This window comes from Vombatus ursinus, unplaced genomic scaffold, assembly GCF_900497805.2.
Source record: "Vombatus ursinus unplaced genomic scaffold, bare-nosed wombat genome assembly UNPS02009770.1, whole genome shotgun sequence".
Lineage (NCBI taxonomy): Eukaryota > Metazoa > Chordata > Mammalia > Diprotodontia > Vombatidae > Vombatus > Vombatus ursinus.
In genome coordinates, this window is record NW_020949548.1 from 1,770,092 (window position 1) to 1,786,300 (window position 16,209).

A 16,209-nucleotide genomic window follows, 5' to 3' on the forward strand; every position below is an offset into this window, starting at 1 on the left:
GATGTATCATGAATAATTATAATAGCTCACACTTCTAGAATGCTGTAAGGTTTACTAAGCACTTTCCTCACCACCCTATGAATCAAAGCTTTATAAGCACCATTATCCTCATTTTACAGAGGAAGAAACAGAGGCACTGAGCAGTTAAATGATGTATTCAGGGCAATGAAATGAGTCAGTGTTGAGGCTAAGATTCTAATCCAGACCTTTTGATTAAAGAAGGCTCAGCTCCCTTTGTCCTACACAGCATCTCCTCTTAGATACCAACTCTTTTACTAAGCCATCCATATGGATGCATTGATTCAACGTGAGGAGGCTTCCTGCTGTCGGGTTGTTTGTGCAGCTGTGGGTGCCTTTTATACACCACCACCCAGCTCATCCCTCAGCTCCACCATCGACTATTCCCACGGTCCACTCCTGGACTGCAGGTTTGTTAGAGTTAATCATATGTGATTAAGACATAATTTGGAGTGAAAGCCAGGCTCACTTAAGGATCTGCAGGAAAGAGATGAGATCCCAGGAGAGAGACGGTTTTGTTTGTATACTCATGTGAAAGCAGCCACCTCACGTTTAGAGGGACCTTTGGAGTTTGCACAAGGATTTCCTCCCAACAACTGTGTTAGAGAGGTAGAGCAAGTCTTTTCATCCTTGTTTTACAGATGAGGAAACTGAGGTTCAAAGAGGTGAATAACTTGGTCACAGTCACCTGACTAGTAGGTAGAAGAGATGAAAGATGATGCACATCTCCTAATTCCTTTCAAATGAAGAGGAATGGCAGTCAATAAAGTCAGATTATTCTTCATTTATATGCCATCTCCTTGTCTATGAGCGATGTTTGTCATTAAATGGGATGCTGTACAAAGCCAGTATACAGAGAAGCTTGTGCAGGTGCTGGGATAAGAGGCATGTAGAAAGGTGGGGCTGTCAAATTGGAAAAAAAAGAGTTAAAAAAAGTTACATGTTAAAAAAAAATTTAAAGAAAGGTAAAATTGTTTCTAGGGAAATCAAGCTTTCCCCTGGGGGTGCATTCAGTTCAGGTAGGAAATAAAGCCTCTGGGTTTATACCTCGTTCTTCAACTATGGTGTGCTTTCTCTCTGAGCTTCCTCACCCCTTATAACTCATAGACCATGGGATCTCCAATTTGGAGTTGGAAGGGGATTGAAATCCAATCAAGCCCAGCTCCCTGATTCCACAAATGAATAATCTGAATCATAGAATGGTTAAGTGACTTGCCCAAGGTCACATAGTCTGAAGTGATATTTGAATCCAGATCTTTCTGATTCTAAGCCCAGCATTCTATACACTCTTTTCTCTTCTGGTACTGAAGAAAACTGCTATGCTCTGATAAACTTTTACACACTAAATCCAACTCTTACACACTAAATCCAATTCACATGCAAGTCAAATCATCACCCTGTGATGACATTGATCATCTTCAGAAGCAAAGGACAATCAGCAACAACACAATAAAGAATTAGAGAATTGGTATGTTCCCCTGCTCTGGGGTATTTGCCTTTTAAAAGAGAACTAAGTGTAAAAGGGTAATTAATCCAAAGGAATAAATCTCTAAGAGTAGAATTTCTCATCCTCAATCCCATTACCTGGCAACTCTAAGTGTGTTAATAACATAATCTAGTTTTTTGAAATTCACCTTCTTCTCAGGCTTCCCAGAATATACTTGCTCTGTAAAGCCAGGCACTTCCATGTCATTTGTTTATTATATATATATACATATATATATATATATACACATATATATACATATATATATATATATATATATATGCTGGGTTGGGATTCAAGCTGTTGATTTCAAAGCACAGGAGCATCATGGACAGTTTGTCCGTATCACTTACGGATTTGATCATCTGTACTTCCATCTATCGGTAATGGTAAATGTCCCCTCTTGGCTCTAACTTGTTTTTTCACGCCAGGAATGGCAACAGATGATTGTGGAGACTCAGAAACAAGCCATTATCTGATTTCTCCAAGTTGGCATCATCACCAATTGGAAGCTGGAGACAACATCAGACAGAGAAGTGAAAAGACTGTGGTGGAAATATATTCCAAATATATTTACTATCTGCGGTCCTGGGTGAACCCAGCAAATCTGTTTCCCTTTTTCTGAGACTACATCTGTAGAACTACTCAAATGTTAGAGCAATTTCCATTAACAGCAGGTTTCTTCCACATCCCTCTTCAGTTTACACAAAATGACAGTGTTTATTGTGTCAGATCCATACGTTACGGCTCCGCAGTCATTTTGTTGGATGGCGCCTACTTTGTTTAGTGTTAGACTATGTCTTAAGCAGAGCAGCTTTCCCTTTCCCCTCCCAGGAGAAAAGCTAGAATTTTAAATATATGCTGAACATCAGAAAAATGCTTTTAAGGGGAAAAAAAAACATACATTTCTTCCAAGAGCTGATAAACTCAGCATGCTCAAGAGTATGGCATTTCTACTTTAATCTATATCTGCTGTCATGGTGAGCCCACATCATCATGGGTACTTTCCTTTGTTTTGATCATCACTATTATTAATGGGACTGGGTTAATTGGAGTAATTATAGTAATTGAACAGGGAACTGACCCCTTAGAACATGTGCAGTGTGCTCTGTATGGCATCAACTCACATGGATGCTTAGAGTCTGCTTCTAGAAATACATGATACTGTGTAATAGAAAGTCCTGTTCCCCACTTTAGCATGCTGAGGTATTCTCTGTTCTTTGTTGGATTGTTGCATGGTGATGAAAAAGACTTTTAATTAGGTGCTGAGCCAGAACTTTGTATGCCTACAAAAGGCATGAACAAATGAAATTTTTCTCTTTCTCTGTCTGTTTCTCTCTGTCTCTGTCTCTCTGTCTCTGTCTCTGTCTTTTTTTCTCTGTCTCTGTATCTCTGTGTCTCTGTCTCTCTCTGTCTCTTTGTCTCTCTCTGTCTCTCCCTCTCTGTCTCCCTCTCTATCTCTCTCTCTCTCTCTCTCTCTCTCTATATATATATATATATGTATGCATGTAGATAGATAGATAGATAGATATAGATATAGATAGATATACAGATAGATATCAAGAGCTGCTGGAAGCCTGCAAGTGGGTAGAGAGGTAGCAGATGCCTCTACCAGCACCTTATCTTCCCATCCAGCCCTCCAGGCATCCATGAACCCATAACCACCTCTGTGTTTTCTGTCCTTGTGTTTATTTTTTCTTGATCATAGGTGAATGAGTTTTAGAGATTAAAAGGACTGTATTATGACCCATTGAGCTTCAAAAGGTTGGAAGAGCCTCCAGAAGCCCAGCTATGGGAGTCCGTAGAAGAGCCTGCCTGTAGCTCTAACAGCCAAACTTAATGAGGAGCTATCCCTGAGAAACAACCTACTTTGGCCCAGCCTAGCAATGACTTTAGCCCAACCTGGCAGCAACTGAGACACTGCATCGTGCAAGCCAGAGATCAACTTGTTCATCAGCTATGACACACCCAGAAGCGAACTTGGTGGGAGGAATATTTATAATCACTTTTAACTTTGAGTCTACTCTTTACAAGAATGGATGTGGGAGAGGAAAGTGGGCTCCTGATTTTAGAGAATTTTGTCCTCTGGATCTAGCTGTATCTTCTCAGTAAATATATCTGTATGTGTATGTATATGTGTTTAATTTTGAGTTATGAATTCTCTACCTCCTCCTCTTCTCCCACTCATTGTGAAAGGAAGAAATGTGATATGAATTATATGTGTGAAATCATGCAAAACATATTTCCATATTAACCATGCTGCCATATTAACCAAGAAAAATTAAGTGAAAAAATATGTTTCAATCTACATTCAGACTCCATCAGTTCTTTCCTGGAAATGGACTGCATTTTTCATCATAAGTCCTTTGGAATTGTTTTAGATCATTGTAGTGACCGGAATAGCTAAATCATTCACAGTTGACTATCATACAATTTTTCTGTTGATATGTATAATGTTCTCCTGGTTCTGCTCACTTTACTTTGCATCAGTTCATATAAGTCTTCCCAGGTTTTGCTGAAACCATTCTGCTTATCATTTCTTACAGCAAAATAGTACTTCGTCACAATCATATGCTACAGCTGTTCAGTCATTCCCCAATTGATAGGCATCTCCTCAATTTCCAATTCTTTTCTACCACAAAATATAAGTCTTTTTTCTGTGATCTCTTTGGAATACAAACCTACTAGTGGTATTGCTGGGCCAAAGAGTATACACAGTTTTATAGCCCTTTGGGCATCGTTCTAAATTGCTCTCCAGAATGGTTGGATCAGTTCACAATTCCACTAAGAGTGCATTAGAATCCCAGTTTTTCCATATCCCCTTCAGTATGTGCCATTTTCCTCTTTTGTCATGTTAGCAAATGTGAGGCAGTATCCCAGAGTTGTTTTAATTTATGTTTCTCTATCAATAGTGATTTAGAGCACTTTTTCATATGACTATAGATAGCTTTGATTTCTTCTTATGAAAACTGCCTGTTCATATCCTTTGACCATTTATCAATTGGGGAATGACTTGTATTCTTATAAATTTGATTCAGTTCTCTATATATTTAAGAAATGAGGCCTTTATCAGAGAAACTTGCTATAAAATTTTTTCCCCAATTTCTTGTTTTCCTTTTAATCTTGGCTGCGCTGGTTTTATTTATGCAAAACCTTTTTAATTTGATGCAGTGAAAAATATTTTTTTATCCCATGATGCTCTTTATCTCCTGTTTGATCATAAATTCTTCCCTTATCCATAGATCTGATAAGTAAAAATTTCCACACTCCCCTAAATTACTTATGCTATCACCCTTTGTGTCTAAATCATGTACCCATTTTGACTTTATCTTGGTATGTGGGGAAGATGTTGGTCTATACCTAGTTTCTGCCAACTGCTTTCCAGTTTTCCCAGCAATTTTTGTCCCCAAAACTTGGATCTTTGCATTTATCAAACACCAAATTACTGTGGTCATTTGTATACTTAATCTATTCCACTGATCCACCACCCTATTTCTTAGCCAGTAACAGATTGTTTTAATGCTTACTATTTTGTAATACGTTCCTCCACATTTTTTATTGATTCCCTTGATATTCTTGACTTTTTGTTATTCTAGATAAATTTGGTTATTTTTTTCTAGTCCTATAAAATAATTTTTGATCAATAACCAATAATCAAAATCAATAATTTAATTGGTATTGTACTGAATAAGTAAACTAATTTAGGTATTTGTTCTATCTACCCATGAGCAATTCATATTTTCTCAATTGTTTAAATATGTCTTTGTGTGAAAAGTGTTTTGTAATTGTGTTCATATAGGTTTGTCTTGGCAGGTAGACTGCCAAGTATTTTATATTATCTGCAGTTATTTTACTTTTTTTTACATTCCTATTAAGTATATTTTCACATTAGTCATATTGTAAAGAAGAATGAGAACCAATAAGAGAAAACATAAGAAAGAAGAAACAAAACAAAACAGAAGAAAAAAGAAGCAAATAGTATGCTTTGATCTGCATTCAAACTCCATAGTTCTTTCTCTGGACTGTGGATAGCATTTTTCTTCATGTGACTTTTGGAGATGTCTTAGATCCTTGCATTGCTAAGAAGAGCTAAGTCTATCAAAGTTAGTCATCATACAACGTGGCTGTTACTGTGTACAATGTTCTCCTGGTTCTGCTCGCTTCACTCAGCATCAGTCCATACAAGTCTTTCCAGGTTTTTCTGAAGTCTGCTTGCTCATCATTTCTTATAGCACAACAGTATTCCATTACATTCGTATACCACAACTTGTTCTTCTGTTTCCCAATTGATGGCATCCCCTCAATCACCAATTTTTTGCCACCACAGAAGGGTCTGCTATGAATATTTTTGTACACGTGGGTCCTTTTCCCAGTTTTATGATCTCTTTGGGATACAGCCCTAGAAGTATTATTGCTGGGTCAAAAGGTATGCACATTTTTATAACCCTTTGGGCATAGTTCCAAATTGCTCTCCAAAATGGTTGGATCAGTTCACAACTCCACCACCAACACGTTAGTGTTCCAATTTCCCCATATCTTCTTCCACAGTCATCATTTTCCTGTTTTTGTCATGTTAGCTAATCTGATAGGTGTGAGGGTGGTACCTCAGAGTTGTTTTGATTTGCATTTCTCTAATCAATAGTGATTTAGAGCATTTTTTTTTCATGTAACTATAGACAGCTTTAATTTCTTCATCTGAAAACTGCCTGTTCCTATCCTTTGACCATTTATCAATTGGAGAATGGCTTGTATTCTTATAAATTTGACTTAGTTCTCTATATATTTTAGAAATGAATCCCTTATCAGAGACACTGGTTGTAAAAATTGTTTCCCATTTTTCTGCTTCCCTACCAGTCTTGGTTGCATTGGCTTTGTTTGTGCAAAAACTTTTCAATTTAATGTGATCAAAATTATCCATTTTGCATTTCATAATGTTCTCTAACTCTTTTTTGGTCATAAATTCTTCTGTTCTCCATAAATCTGACAGGTAAACTATTCCTCACTCTCCTAGTTTGCTTATAGTATGAGCCTTTATCTATAAATTGTGTACACATTTTGACTTTATTTTGGTATATGGTGTAACATTTTGGTCTACACCTAGTTTCTGCCATAATCTTTTCCAGTTTTCCCAGCAGTTTTTGTCAAATAGTGAGTTGTTATCTCAGAAGCTGGGGTCTTTGGGTTTATCAAACAGTAGATTACTATAGTCATTGACTACTGTGTCTTGCATACCTAACCTATCCCACTGATCCACCACTTTGTTTCTTAGCCAGTACAAAGTAGTTTTGATGATTGCTGTTTTATAATACAATTTAAGATCTGAAATGGTGAGGCCATCTTCCCCTGCATTTTTTTTTCACTGGTTCCCTTGATATTCTGGACCTTTTGTTATTCCAAATGAATCTCATTATTATTTTTTCCAGCTCTATAAAATAATTTTTGGTAGTTTGATTGGAATGGCACTAAATAAGTAAATTAACTTAGGTAGAACTGTCATTTTTTATTATATTGGCTCGGCCTATCCATGAGCAGCTGATGTTTTTTCAATTATTTAGATCTGACTTTATTTGTGTGAAAACTGTTTTGTAATTGTGTTCATAGAGTTCCTGGATTTGTTTCAGCAGATAGATTCCTAAATATTTTGTAATGTCTACAGTAAATTTAAGTGGAATTTCTCTTTCTTTCTCTTGCTATTTGGCTTTGTTGGTAATATATAGAAATGCTGATTATTTATGTGGGTTTATTTTATATCCTGCAACTTTGCTAAAGTTGTTTATTATTTCAAGTAGTTTTTTGACTTGATTTTCTAGGATTCTCTAAGCATATCATCTTATCATCTGCAAAGAATGATAGCTTGGTTTCTCCTTTGCCTATTCTAATACCTTCAATTTCTTTTTCTTCTCTTACTGCTAAAGCTAATATTTCTAGTACCATACTGAACAACAGTGGTGATAATGGACATCCTCCCTCCACCCATATTATTGTAAATGCTTCTAGCTTATCCGAACTGCATATAATGCTTGCTGAAGGTTTTAGGTATATGCTACTTATCATTTTAAGGAAGACTCCATTTATTCCTATGTTCTTTAGTATTTTTAATAGGAACGGGTGTTGTATTTTGTCAAAAATGTTTCTGCATCTATTGAGAAAATCATGTAGTTTCTGTTAGTTTTGTTGTTGATATAATCAATTATGCTGATAGTTTTTCCCAATATTGAACTAGCATTTCTACTATAAATTCTACCTGGTCACAATGTATAATCTTAGTGATATATTGCTGTAATCTTCTTGCTAGTATCATTTTAAAATTTTGCATCAATATTCATTAGGAAAATTGGTCTATAGTTTTCTTTCTTTGTTTTTGCTCTCCCTGGTTTAGATATCAGCACTATATTTGTTTCATAAAAGGAATTAGGAAGCATTCCTTGATTGCCTTTTTCCCCCAAATAGTTTATATAGTATTGGAAATAATTGTTCTTTAAATGTTTGCTAGAATTCACTTGTGAATCCATCTGGTCCTGGGGATTTTTTTTTTCTTAGGGAGATCACTGATGGCTTATTCAATTTCTTTGTCCAAGATAGGGTTATTTAAGAATTCTATTTCTGCTTCTGAAATTTGGGTGACATATTTTTGTAAATATTCATCCATTTCACTTAGATTCTCAAATCTATTGGTATATAATTGAGTAAAATAGTTCCTAATAATTGCTTTAATTTCATCTTCATTGGTGGTGCATTCACCCTTTTCATTTTTTGATACTGGTAATTTTGTTTTCTTCTTTTTTTAAGATAAAATTAACCAATGGTTTATCTATTTTATTGGTTTTTTAAAAAAAGCTTCTAGTTATATTTATTAGTTCAATGATTTTCTTACTTTCAATTTTATTAATCTCTCCTTTGATTTTCAGGATTTCTAATTTGGTGCTTAATTGGAGTTTTTAATTTGTTCTTTCTCTAGTTTTTTTTTTAATTGTATGCTCAATTCATTGATCTGCTTTTCTCTATTTTATTGATGTTATTGTTCAGAGATTTTCTCCTAAATACTACTTTGGCTACATCCCATAAATTCTGGTATGATGTCTCATTGTTGTCATTCTCTATGATGAAATTATTCGTTGTCTCCATGATTTGTTCTTTGATTCACTCATTCTCTAGGATTAGATTATTTAGTTTTCAATTAATTTTTAATTTGTTTCCATGACCCTTTATTGAATGTAATTTTTATTGTATTATGATGTGAAAGGGATGCATTTTATATTTTTGCTTTTCTGCATTGGTTCGTGAGATTTTTATGCCCTAATAAATAATCAATTTTTGTGAAGGTGCCACATATACCTGAAAAAAGGTATTCTCCTTTCTATTTCTATTCAGTTTTCTCCAGAGGTCTATCACATCTAAATTTTCTAAAATTCTATTCACCTCCTTAGCTTCTTTCTTGTTTATTTTTTGGTTAGATTTATCCAGTTCTGAGAGAAGAAAGATCCTCACTAAGATAGTTTTACTGTCTATTTCCCTCTGCAACTCATTTGGCTTTTCCTTTAAGAATTTGGATGGTATGCCTTTTAGTGCATGTATATTTACTATTGACATTACTTCATTGTCTATGGCAACTTCAAGCAAAATGTAGTTTTCCTGCGTATTTCTTTTAATTAGGCCTACTTTTGCTTTTGCTTTGTCTAAGATCACGATTGCCATCCCTGTCTTTTTTTTTTAACCTCAGCTGAAGCATAGATCCTTATTTTTACTCTGTGTGTGTCTGTCTGTTTCAAGTGTGTTTCTTGTAGACAACATATTACTGGATTTTGGTTTCTAATCCATTCTCTGCTATTCGCTTCCATTTTATGGGTGAGTTCATCTCATTCACATTCACAGTTATGATTACTGACTGTGTATTTCCCTCCATCCTATTATTTCAGTTTTTATTCTTCTCCCTCTCTCTCTTTTTACCCTTTACCTTTTCAAAAGTTTCTTTTGCTTCTGAATACTGACTCCCTTAATCCACCCTTCCTTCTAGCAGCACCATCTCCCTTCCTTATCTCCTTTCCCTCTCACTTCTCTGTTGGATAAGATTGATTGCTTTACCCAACTGAGTGTGTATGTTATTTTCTCTTTGAGCCAATTCCGATGAGAGTTAGGTTCAAGTATTGCCCAACACCCACCCTCATTTTCTCCTCTGTAAAAGTTCTTCCTTGCATGCCCTTTTTATGTGAGATAATTTTCAGCATTCTTCCTCTCCTTTCCCCTTTCTTCCAGTGCATCCCTCTTTATCACCCCTTAATTTTTTTGAGATAATCCCATCATAATCAACTTATGCCCATGCCCTCTGTCTGTGTATACTCCTTCTAACTGCCCTAATAATGATAAAGTTCTTAAGTGTTATAAGTATCATCTTCCCATATAAAAATGTAAATAGTTTAATCTTATTGAGTCCCTCATGATTTCTCTTTCATGCTTGCCTTTTTATGCTTTTCTCAAATCTTGTATTTGAAAGTCAGATTTTCTATTTAGCTCTGGTCTTTTCATAAGGAATGCTTGATAGTCCTCTATTTCATCAAATATTCATTTTTCCCCTGAAGAATTATACTCAGTTTTGCTGGGTAGGTTACTGTTGATTGTGATCTTAGCTCCTTTGCCTTCCAGAATATTATATTCTAATCCCTCTATTTCTTCCATGTGGAAGCTGCTAAATCTTGTATGATCCTGGGTGTGGCTCCACAATATTTAAATGGTTTATTTCTGGCTGCTTGCAATATTTTCTCCTTGACCTGGGAGCTCTGGTATTTGGCTATAATGTTCCTGGGAATTTTCAGTTTGGGATCTCTTGCAGTAGGTGATCAATAGATTCTTCCCATTTCTGCTTTACCCTCTGGTTCTAGGATATCAGGGCAGTTTTCCTTTTAATTTCTTGAAATATGGTATCTAGGTTTTTTCTTTGATTGTGACTTTCTGGCAGTCTATTCTTGGATTATCTCTCCTAACTCTATTTTTCAGGTCAGCTGTTTGTTTTGATGAGATATTTCACGGGTTTTATTTTCCTTTTTTTTCATTCTTTTGACTTTGTTTTATTATTTCTTGCTGTCTCATGAAATCGTTAGCTTCCATTTGCCCAAATTTAATTTTTAAGGAATTATTTTCTTCAATGAGTTTTTGTACCTCTTTTTCCACTTGGGTAATTCTGATTTTTAAGGAATTCTTCTATTCAGTGGATTTTTGTGCCTCTTTTACTATTGGCCAATTCTGTTTCTTAAAGTGTCATTTTTGTCAGTATTTTTTATGCCTCTTTTCCCAAAATGTTGACTTTTTTCATAATTTTCTTTCATCAATCTCATTTCTTTTTCCAATTTTTTCTCTGTCTCTCTTACTTGATTTAAAAAAATTGATTGCTTCCAGAAATTCATCTTGGGCCTGAGTTCAATTCATATTTTTCTTTGGGGCTTTGCTTCTAGATGTTTTGACATCATTGTCTTCATCTGAGTTTGTGTTTTGATCTTCCCTGCCACCACAGTAGTTTTTTATGATCAGGTTCTTTTTTTGTCATTGTTTGCTTATTTTCCCTTTTTCCTTATTTCTTGACTTTTAACTTTACGTTAAAGTTAGGTTCTGTTCCTGGGGTTGAGGGAACACTGTCTCAAGCTTCAGGTTTTTCATGCTGCTGTTTTCAAAGTTAATTCAGGACATCTATAAGTTTTCATTGCTTCCAAGGAATTATGGTCCAAGGGGAGGCTTTTCTGGCCTATACTCTGGTATTTACCAAGGAAGGGATCTTGTTCCCCTGCAGCCACAAGTGCTAATGCTCCTTTCTGCCTTAGGACTGAGACTAAGGCCCCTGTTCCCTTGTGAGTGACCACAAGCATTCTTTTCTGCCCTGAAAATGCCCAGGGACCAGCGTCCCTTCTCCCCTGTGGCCACAAGAGCTAGTGCTCCTCTTCACCCTAGAATTGTAACCTGGAACTGCATATGGGCAATGCAACAGGGTCCTGCACTCAGTGCCAGGTCCTCTGTAATCTCTTTCTGACTCCCTTGCCATCTGTGGACTGAGAGCTCCCAAAGCTGTCACTGCCACTATTGCAGCAGCCTCCAAGGCCTGCCTAAGTACATCTTTGCAAAAGCTAATTGATATCAATTGATTAACTGATATAGAGAAATCAGTTGGTGTGTTGATTACATGATACTGAGATAATATTAGCTTGTATAATATTGGGGACAAAACACCAGGTAGGGACTTGAGCTAGAGAAAGACACCCCCATTGAAAAAAGAACATGACAGAATTGGGCTGGACAGCTACTAAAGACTCTTCTAGCTTTATCTCTATCATCTCATCATCATGGTTTCAATTCAGCAGGCATTTATTAAGCACTTACTATGTGCCAAGTACTGCTGGGTACTGAGTAGATAAAGACAAAAAAAACACCCTCTACCCTCAAGTTTTTAACAGTCTGCTGGTGATGTTGAAATACTTGTTGTTATTGTTGAGTCATTTCAGTCATGTCTGACTCTCCATGACCCCATTCAGAGTTTTCTTGGCAAAGATACTGGAATGGTTTGCCTTTTCCTTCTCCAGCTCATTTTATGGATGAGGAAACTGGGGCAAACAGGGTTCAGTGACTTGCTCAGGGTCACACAGCTACTAAGTGTCTGAAGCCAGATTTGAACTTAGGAAGAGGAGCCTTCTTGACTCTAGGCCCAAAGTTTTATCTGCTGTGTCACCTAGCTGTCCCATCGTGAAGTAGTACAGTCTCCAAAGAAATGAAGTCAAGGATAGAAAATGGCATAGCGGATATTCCATTAAAAATGAGGAAATGGCATCCAATGACAAATTTCTCAGCCATTTGCTAGATGGATCCTTATATAATAGATCGTGATAGAGATATATATATGTGCATATATGCATGAGTATATGTGTATCTTTATATGTTTACATATGTATATTTGTATATATGTATATACACATACATGTATATATGTGTGTATATGTATGAGTATATGTGTATCTGTATATGTTTACATATGTATATTTGTATATATGTATATACACATACATGTATAATATATTTTATATATTATATTATAATATATGTTTTACACACCCATGTGTAGTATATACATATATACACATACATGCATACATACATACATACATACATGAGTACACACATATAATCCATCACTAGGCCAAACTCAAAGCCCTTCTGGCTTGGTAAAAGATGGCTGAGTTTTTGTTGCCCTGGCTAGCTTCTGAGAATCTAAGGCTACCTCTATTTCACAGTGAGGCCTCAGAGAAAAATCTAGTGGAGGCCATGATAATTGACATAGCATGATGGACTAAATAGAGAGCTGATCCTGCAGCCAGAAGGACTCAGGTCTAAGTCTTGCCTCTGACACATTCTTGCTGGATGACCAGAAACAAGCTCTTCTAAGCCTTAAGCAACTCTCTAGTCTATAGATGGGTTATGAGTCTTGGCTCATTTTATAATAATTATAAATTAGAAAATAGCACCATAGTTTTATAACTATGTGATTATTTATAATGTAATCACAGAGTGATAATAAATATAATTTAAATACTTTCTTACATGTACTTCATCACATCATCAGGAGATTGTTGAAAGCTCCATGTGGGTAGAGAGTGTTTTGTTTTGTCTTTGTCTAGCCAATACTTAGTAGTGCCTGACACATAGTAGGGTCTTAATAAATGCATCCTACTCACAATAGCTTTATCTTTGACCATTTCCCTTTTTTTCTCATTCATTCATTGACATATTTCACCTATTTATTTATTTGTCCCATTTATTTAACCCATTTATTTATTTAATCCGTACAATGTGTGATGCATCCCAGAAGGGAACAGAGTATTAGATAGATCCCCTCCATTCGTTAGGCCCAAATTTAATGTGGAAAGATAAGACCCATAAACACACCACTACAAAACTAGACAGTAGGTGATGTGCACCATCTGAATGGTGCAGCTAGTAGGAACTCAGAGGGAGAGATCTGTTCCAGCTGAGAATCCAAGGAAGGCATCCAAGGTGGGGGGAGGGGCAGGCAGGTCTTGAGCTGAGCCTTGAAAGATGGTTAGCATTTGTATAAATGGATTTGTATTGCTTTTTTTTAAAGCTGACTCGAGATGTGAGAAACCCCTTTTACATATCCAGGCTTTCAGTTTTCACTTGTGGCCTTTTCATAATGTAGGATTTCAATAGAATATAATCTTCTTGAGGTCAGGGATTATTTTCTGGTTTTGTCATTATATTTCCACTGCCTCTCACAGTGCCCTGCACACAGTAGGTGTTTAATAACTGCTCTTTTAGATTTGGTTGTGTACAGATAATTCTAGGTATTTCTTACATCCTTTCAAATCCTGCTTCTGCTCCTTCATGGGATGCTGTGTGGTATAGATGAAAGGTTTGGATAATAAGATTTGCTAGCCTTTATATAACACTTTTTATGTATCATCTCATTCTGAGTCTCACAACAACCCTGTGATGTTCAGTCAGTCGTTTTTTCAGTCGTGTCCAACTCTTCATGACCCCATTTGGGTTTTCTTGGCAGAGATACTGGAGTAGTTTGTCATTTCTTTCTCCAGCTCATTTTACAGATGAGGAAACTAAGGCAGACAAGGTTAAGTGACTTGCCCAAGTAAAGCCAGATTTGAACTCAGGAAGAGGAGCCTTCTTGACTCCAGACCCAATGCTCTATCTACTATGCCCATAGCTGCCCTTACCCTATGATGCAGGTGTTATTATTCTCCCTATTTTTACAGATTAGGAAACTGAGACACAGAGGTTAAGTGACTTTCCCAAGGTCATGCAGCCAGTAAACAAATGAGTCAGTATTTGAGCAAACCAATCTGTTCTACCTTTGCTCGTATCAGATCCTTATTGTGACTCCCAATGCACTTCACATATTTGAGCCTCAGTTTCTTCATTTGTGAAAAAAGGGGGAGAGGGTGAGCTAGGTGATCTCTGAGCTCACTTACAGCTCTAAATCCTTTAAGTCTCATAACCTCAGTGAGACTCAGTTTCCTAATCTATATAATGAGGGTAAGGAAAATGCTTTAGAAACATTAAAAGATCAATCTAGAAATGTGAACTAGTCTTCATGCCTTATATTTGGCCTAAATATGACGAAGCCTGCTGAATAAAAGCATCATCCTTCACCACAGCAGCTGCCTAAAGAGTAGAGATTAGCTTTCTAGTCATAGCTTGTGCAAAATTGGGTCTGAGAACAAAATCTCCAACCCAAAAGCCATTTTCTATCTCCTGGCCATGGGTCATTTATCAGGAATGGCTCTGGTAGGTGGTTGTCTCTCTCCTTTCTCCGCTGTCCCCATCATTTGATGCATTTGGAAGCCTCCCTCTCTTTTCTTCCCTTTGAATGCAATTGTGAGGTAATCTGATTCTCAGTTTGCAGTTTAAATATTTGCTCTAGGCTTCTACTTCATAACCCCATCCCTTAACCCTTTCTCTCTCTTTTATTCTCTGTCATTCTTTCCTTTTAGTTGTTTGAAAGGAGCATTTATGTTTCTGAGAAACTGGGGTAGATTGGTAAATATGTTCGCTCATTTTGGATTTCCCCATCTCTTCTATAGATAAGTTATTCCAAATAAAGTAGAGTTGACTTTTCAAAGCTTTTTTTATAAGTTGTCTGCATCAGAATTCTAGCATTTCAACTAGTCAGATCTCTATTAACTAAAAAGGCTGGTTCTGAGTAGCTTAATTTCCTAGTTAATTGAAAGGGCATACAACAATCTTTTTTTTCTTTTCATTTGGACACTTGTGAAAAATCTTTCTCTTTTTTTCTTTTCTTTTAGTTTTAATTTTCAACATTTCACTTTTATAAGGGAAATCTTTCTTAAATGCACTAATCTGTTTTCCTGCCTTAGTAAATAGAATATAATGAATGTGGTTCCATTTTTGCTTGGGTGTGATTAAGGTTCCTGTAGGCCTTGAATCATAGTGCTAAGTCGGTCAGTCAACAAACATTGATTAAGCACTTACTATATGCTAGGCACTGGGCTTAAGTAGCGTGGATACAAAGAAAGATCAATACATGGTTCCCTACCTTCAAGGAACTCACATTTTATTTTTCCTTACCCTAACTGTAGATTTGGAATGCTTAGAATTACAAGATTTAGACAGAAATGGAGGGAGCCTTACAACTGATTTAATTCAAAAGACCCATTTTACAGGAAAGGAATCTGAGAATGGGAATCATAACTTGTACAGAGTTGCACAGGTAGTTAAGAGTGCCGTACTCTTTCCATAATAGCCTGCTGCCTCAGGTGGGGCCAAAACTCAAGGACTTGATTCATGGAAACATCTGGACAATCATAGAATTCTGGAGTTGGAAGGGATCTCTGAAATATCCTCTGAATCCCTTCTGTAGCATCCCTAACTTGTGGCCATCCATCATCTGCTTACCTTTTTCTTCTAACAGGTAACTCACTAGTTATTAAGGCATCCAATTCTATTGTCAATAGATTGGCTCTAGTTGTTTGGGGATCCTCCCCTATGGAGAACATTGCTGAAATGTCCATTCACTGGTCTTGGCTCTGAGGGCTATGTCTGAGCTGGATAGCTTTAATATCTCCCAACCAATAAGAACCAGATGGAAAGAGAGGCACAACATAGACTAATGAAGTGAGGGTTCTCATAGCATAGAAAAAGATCTAGATTAGGCTACAAAAGACCTGTGTTCAAAACTT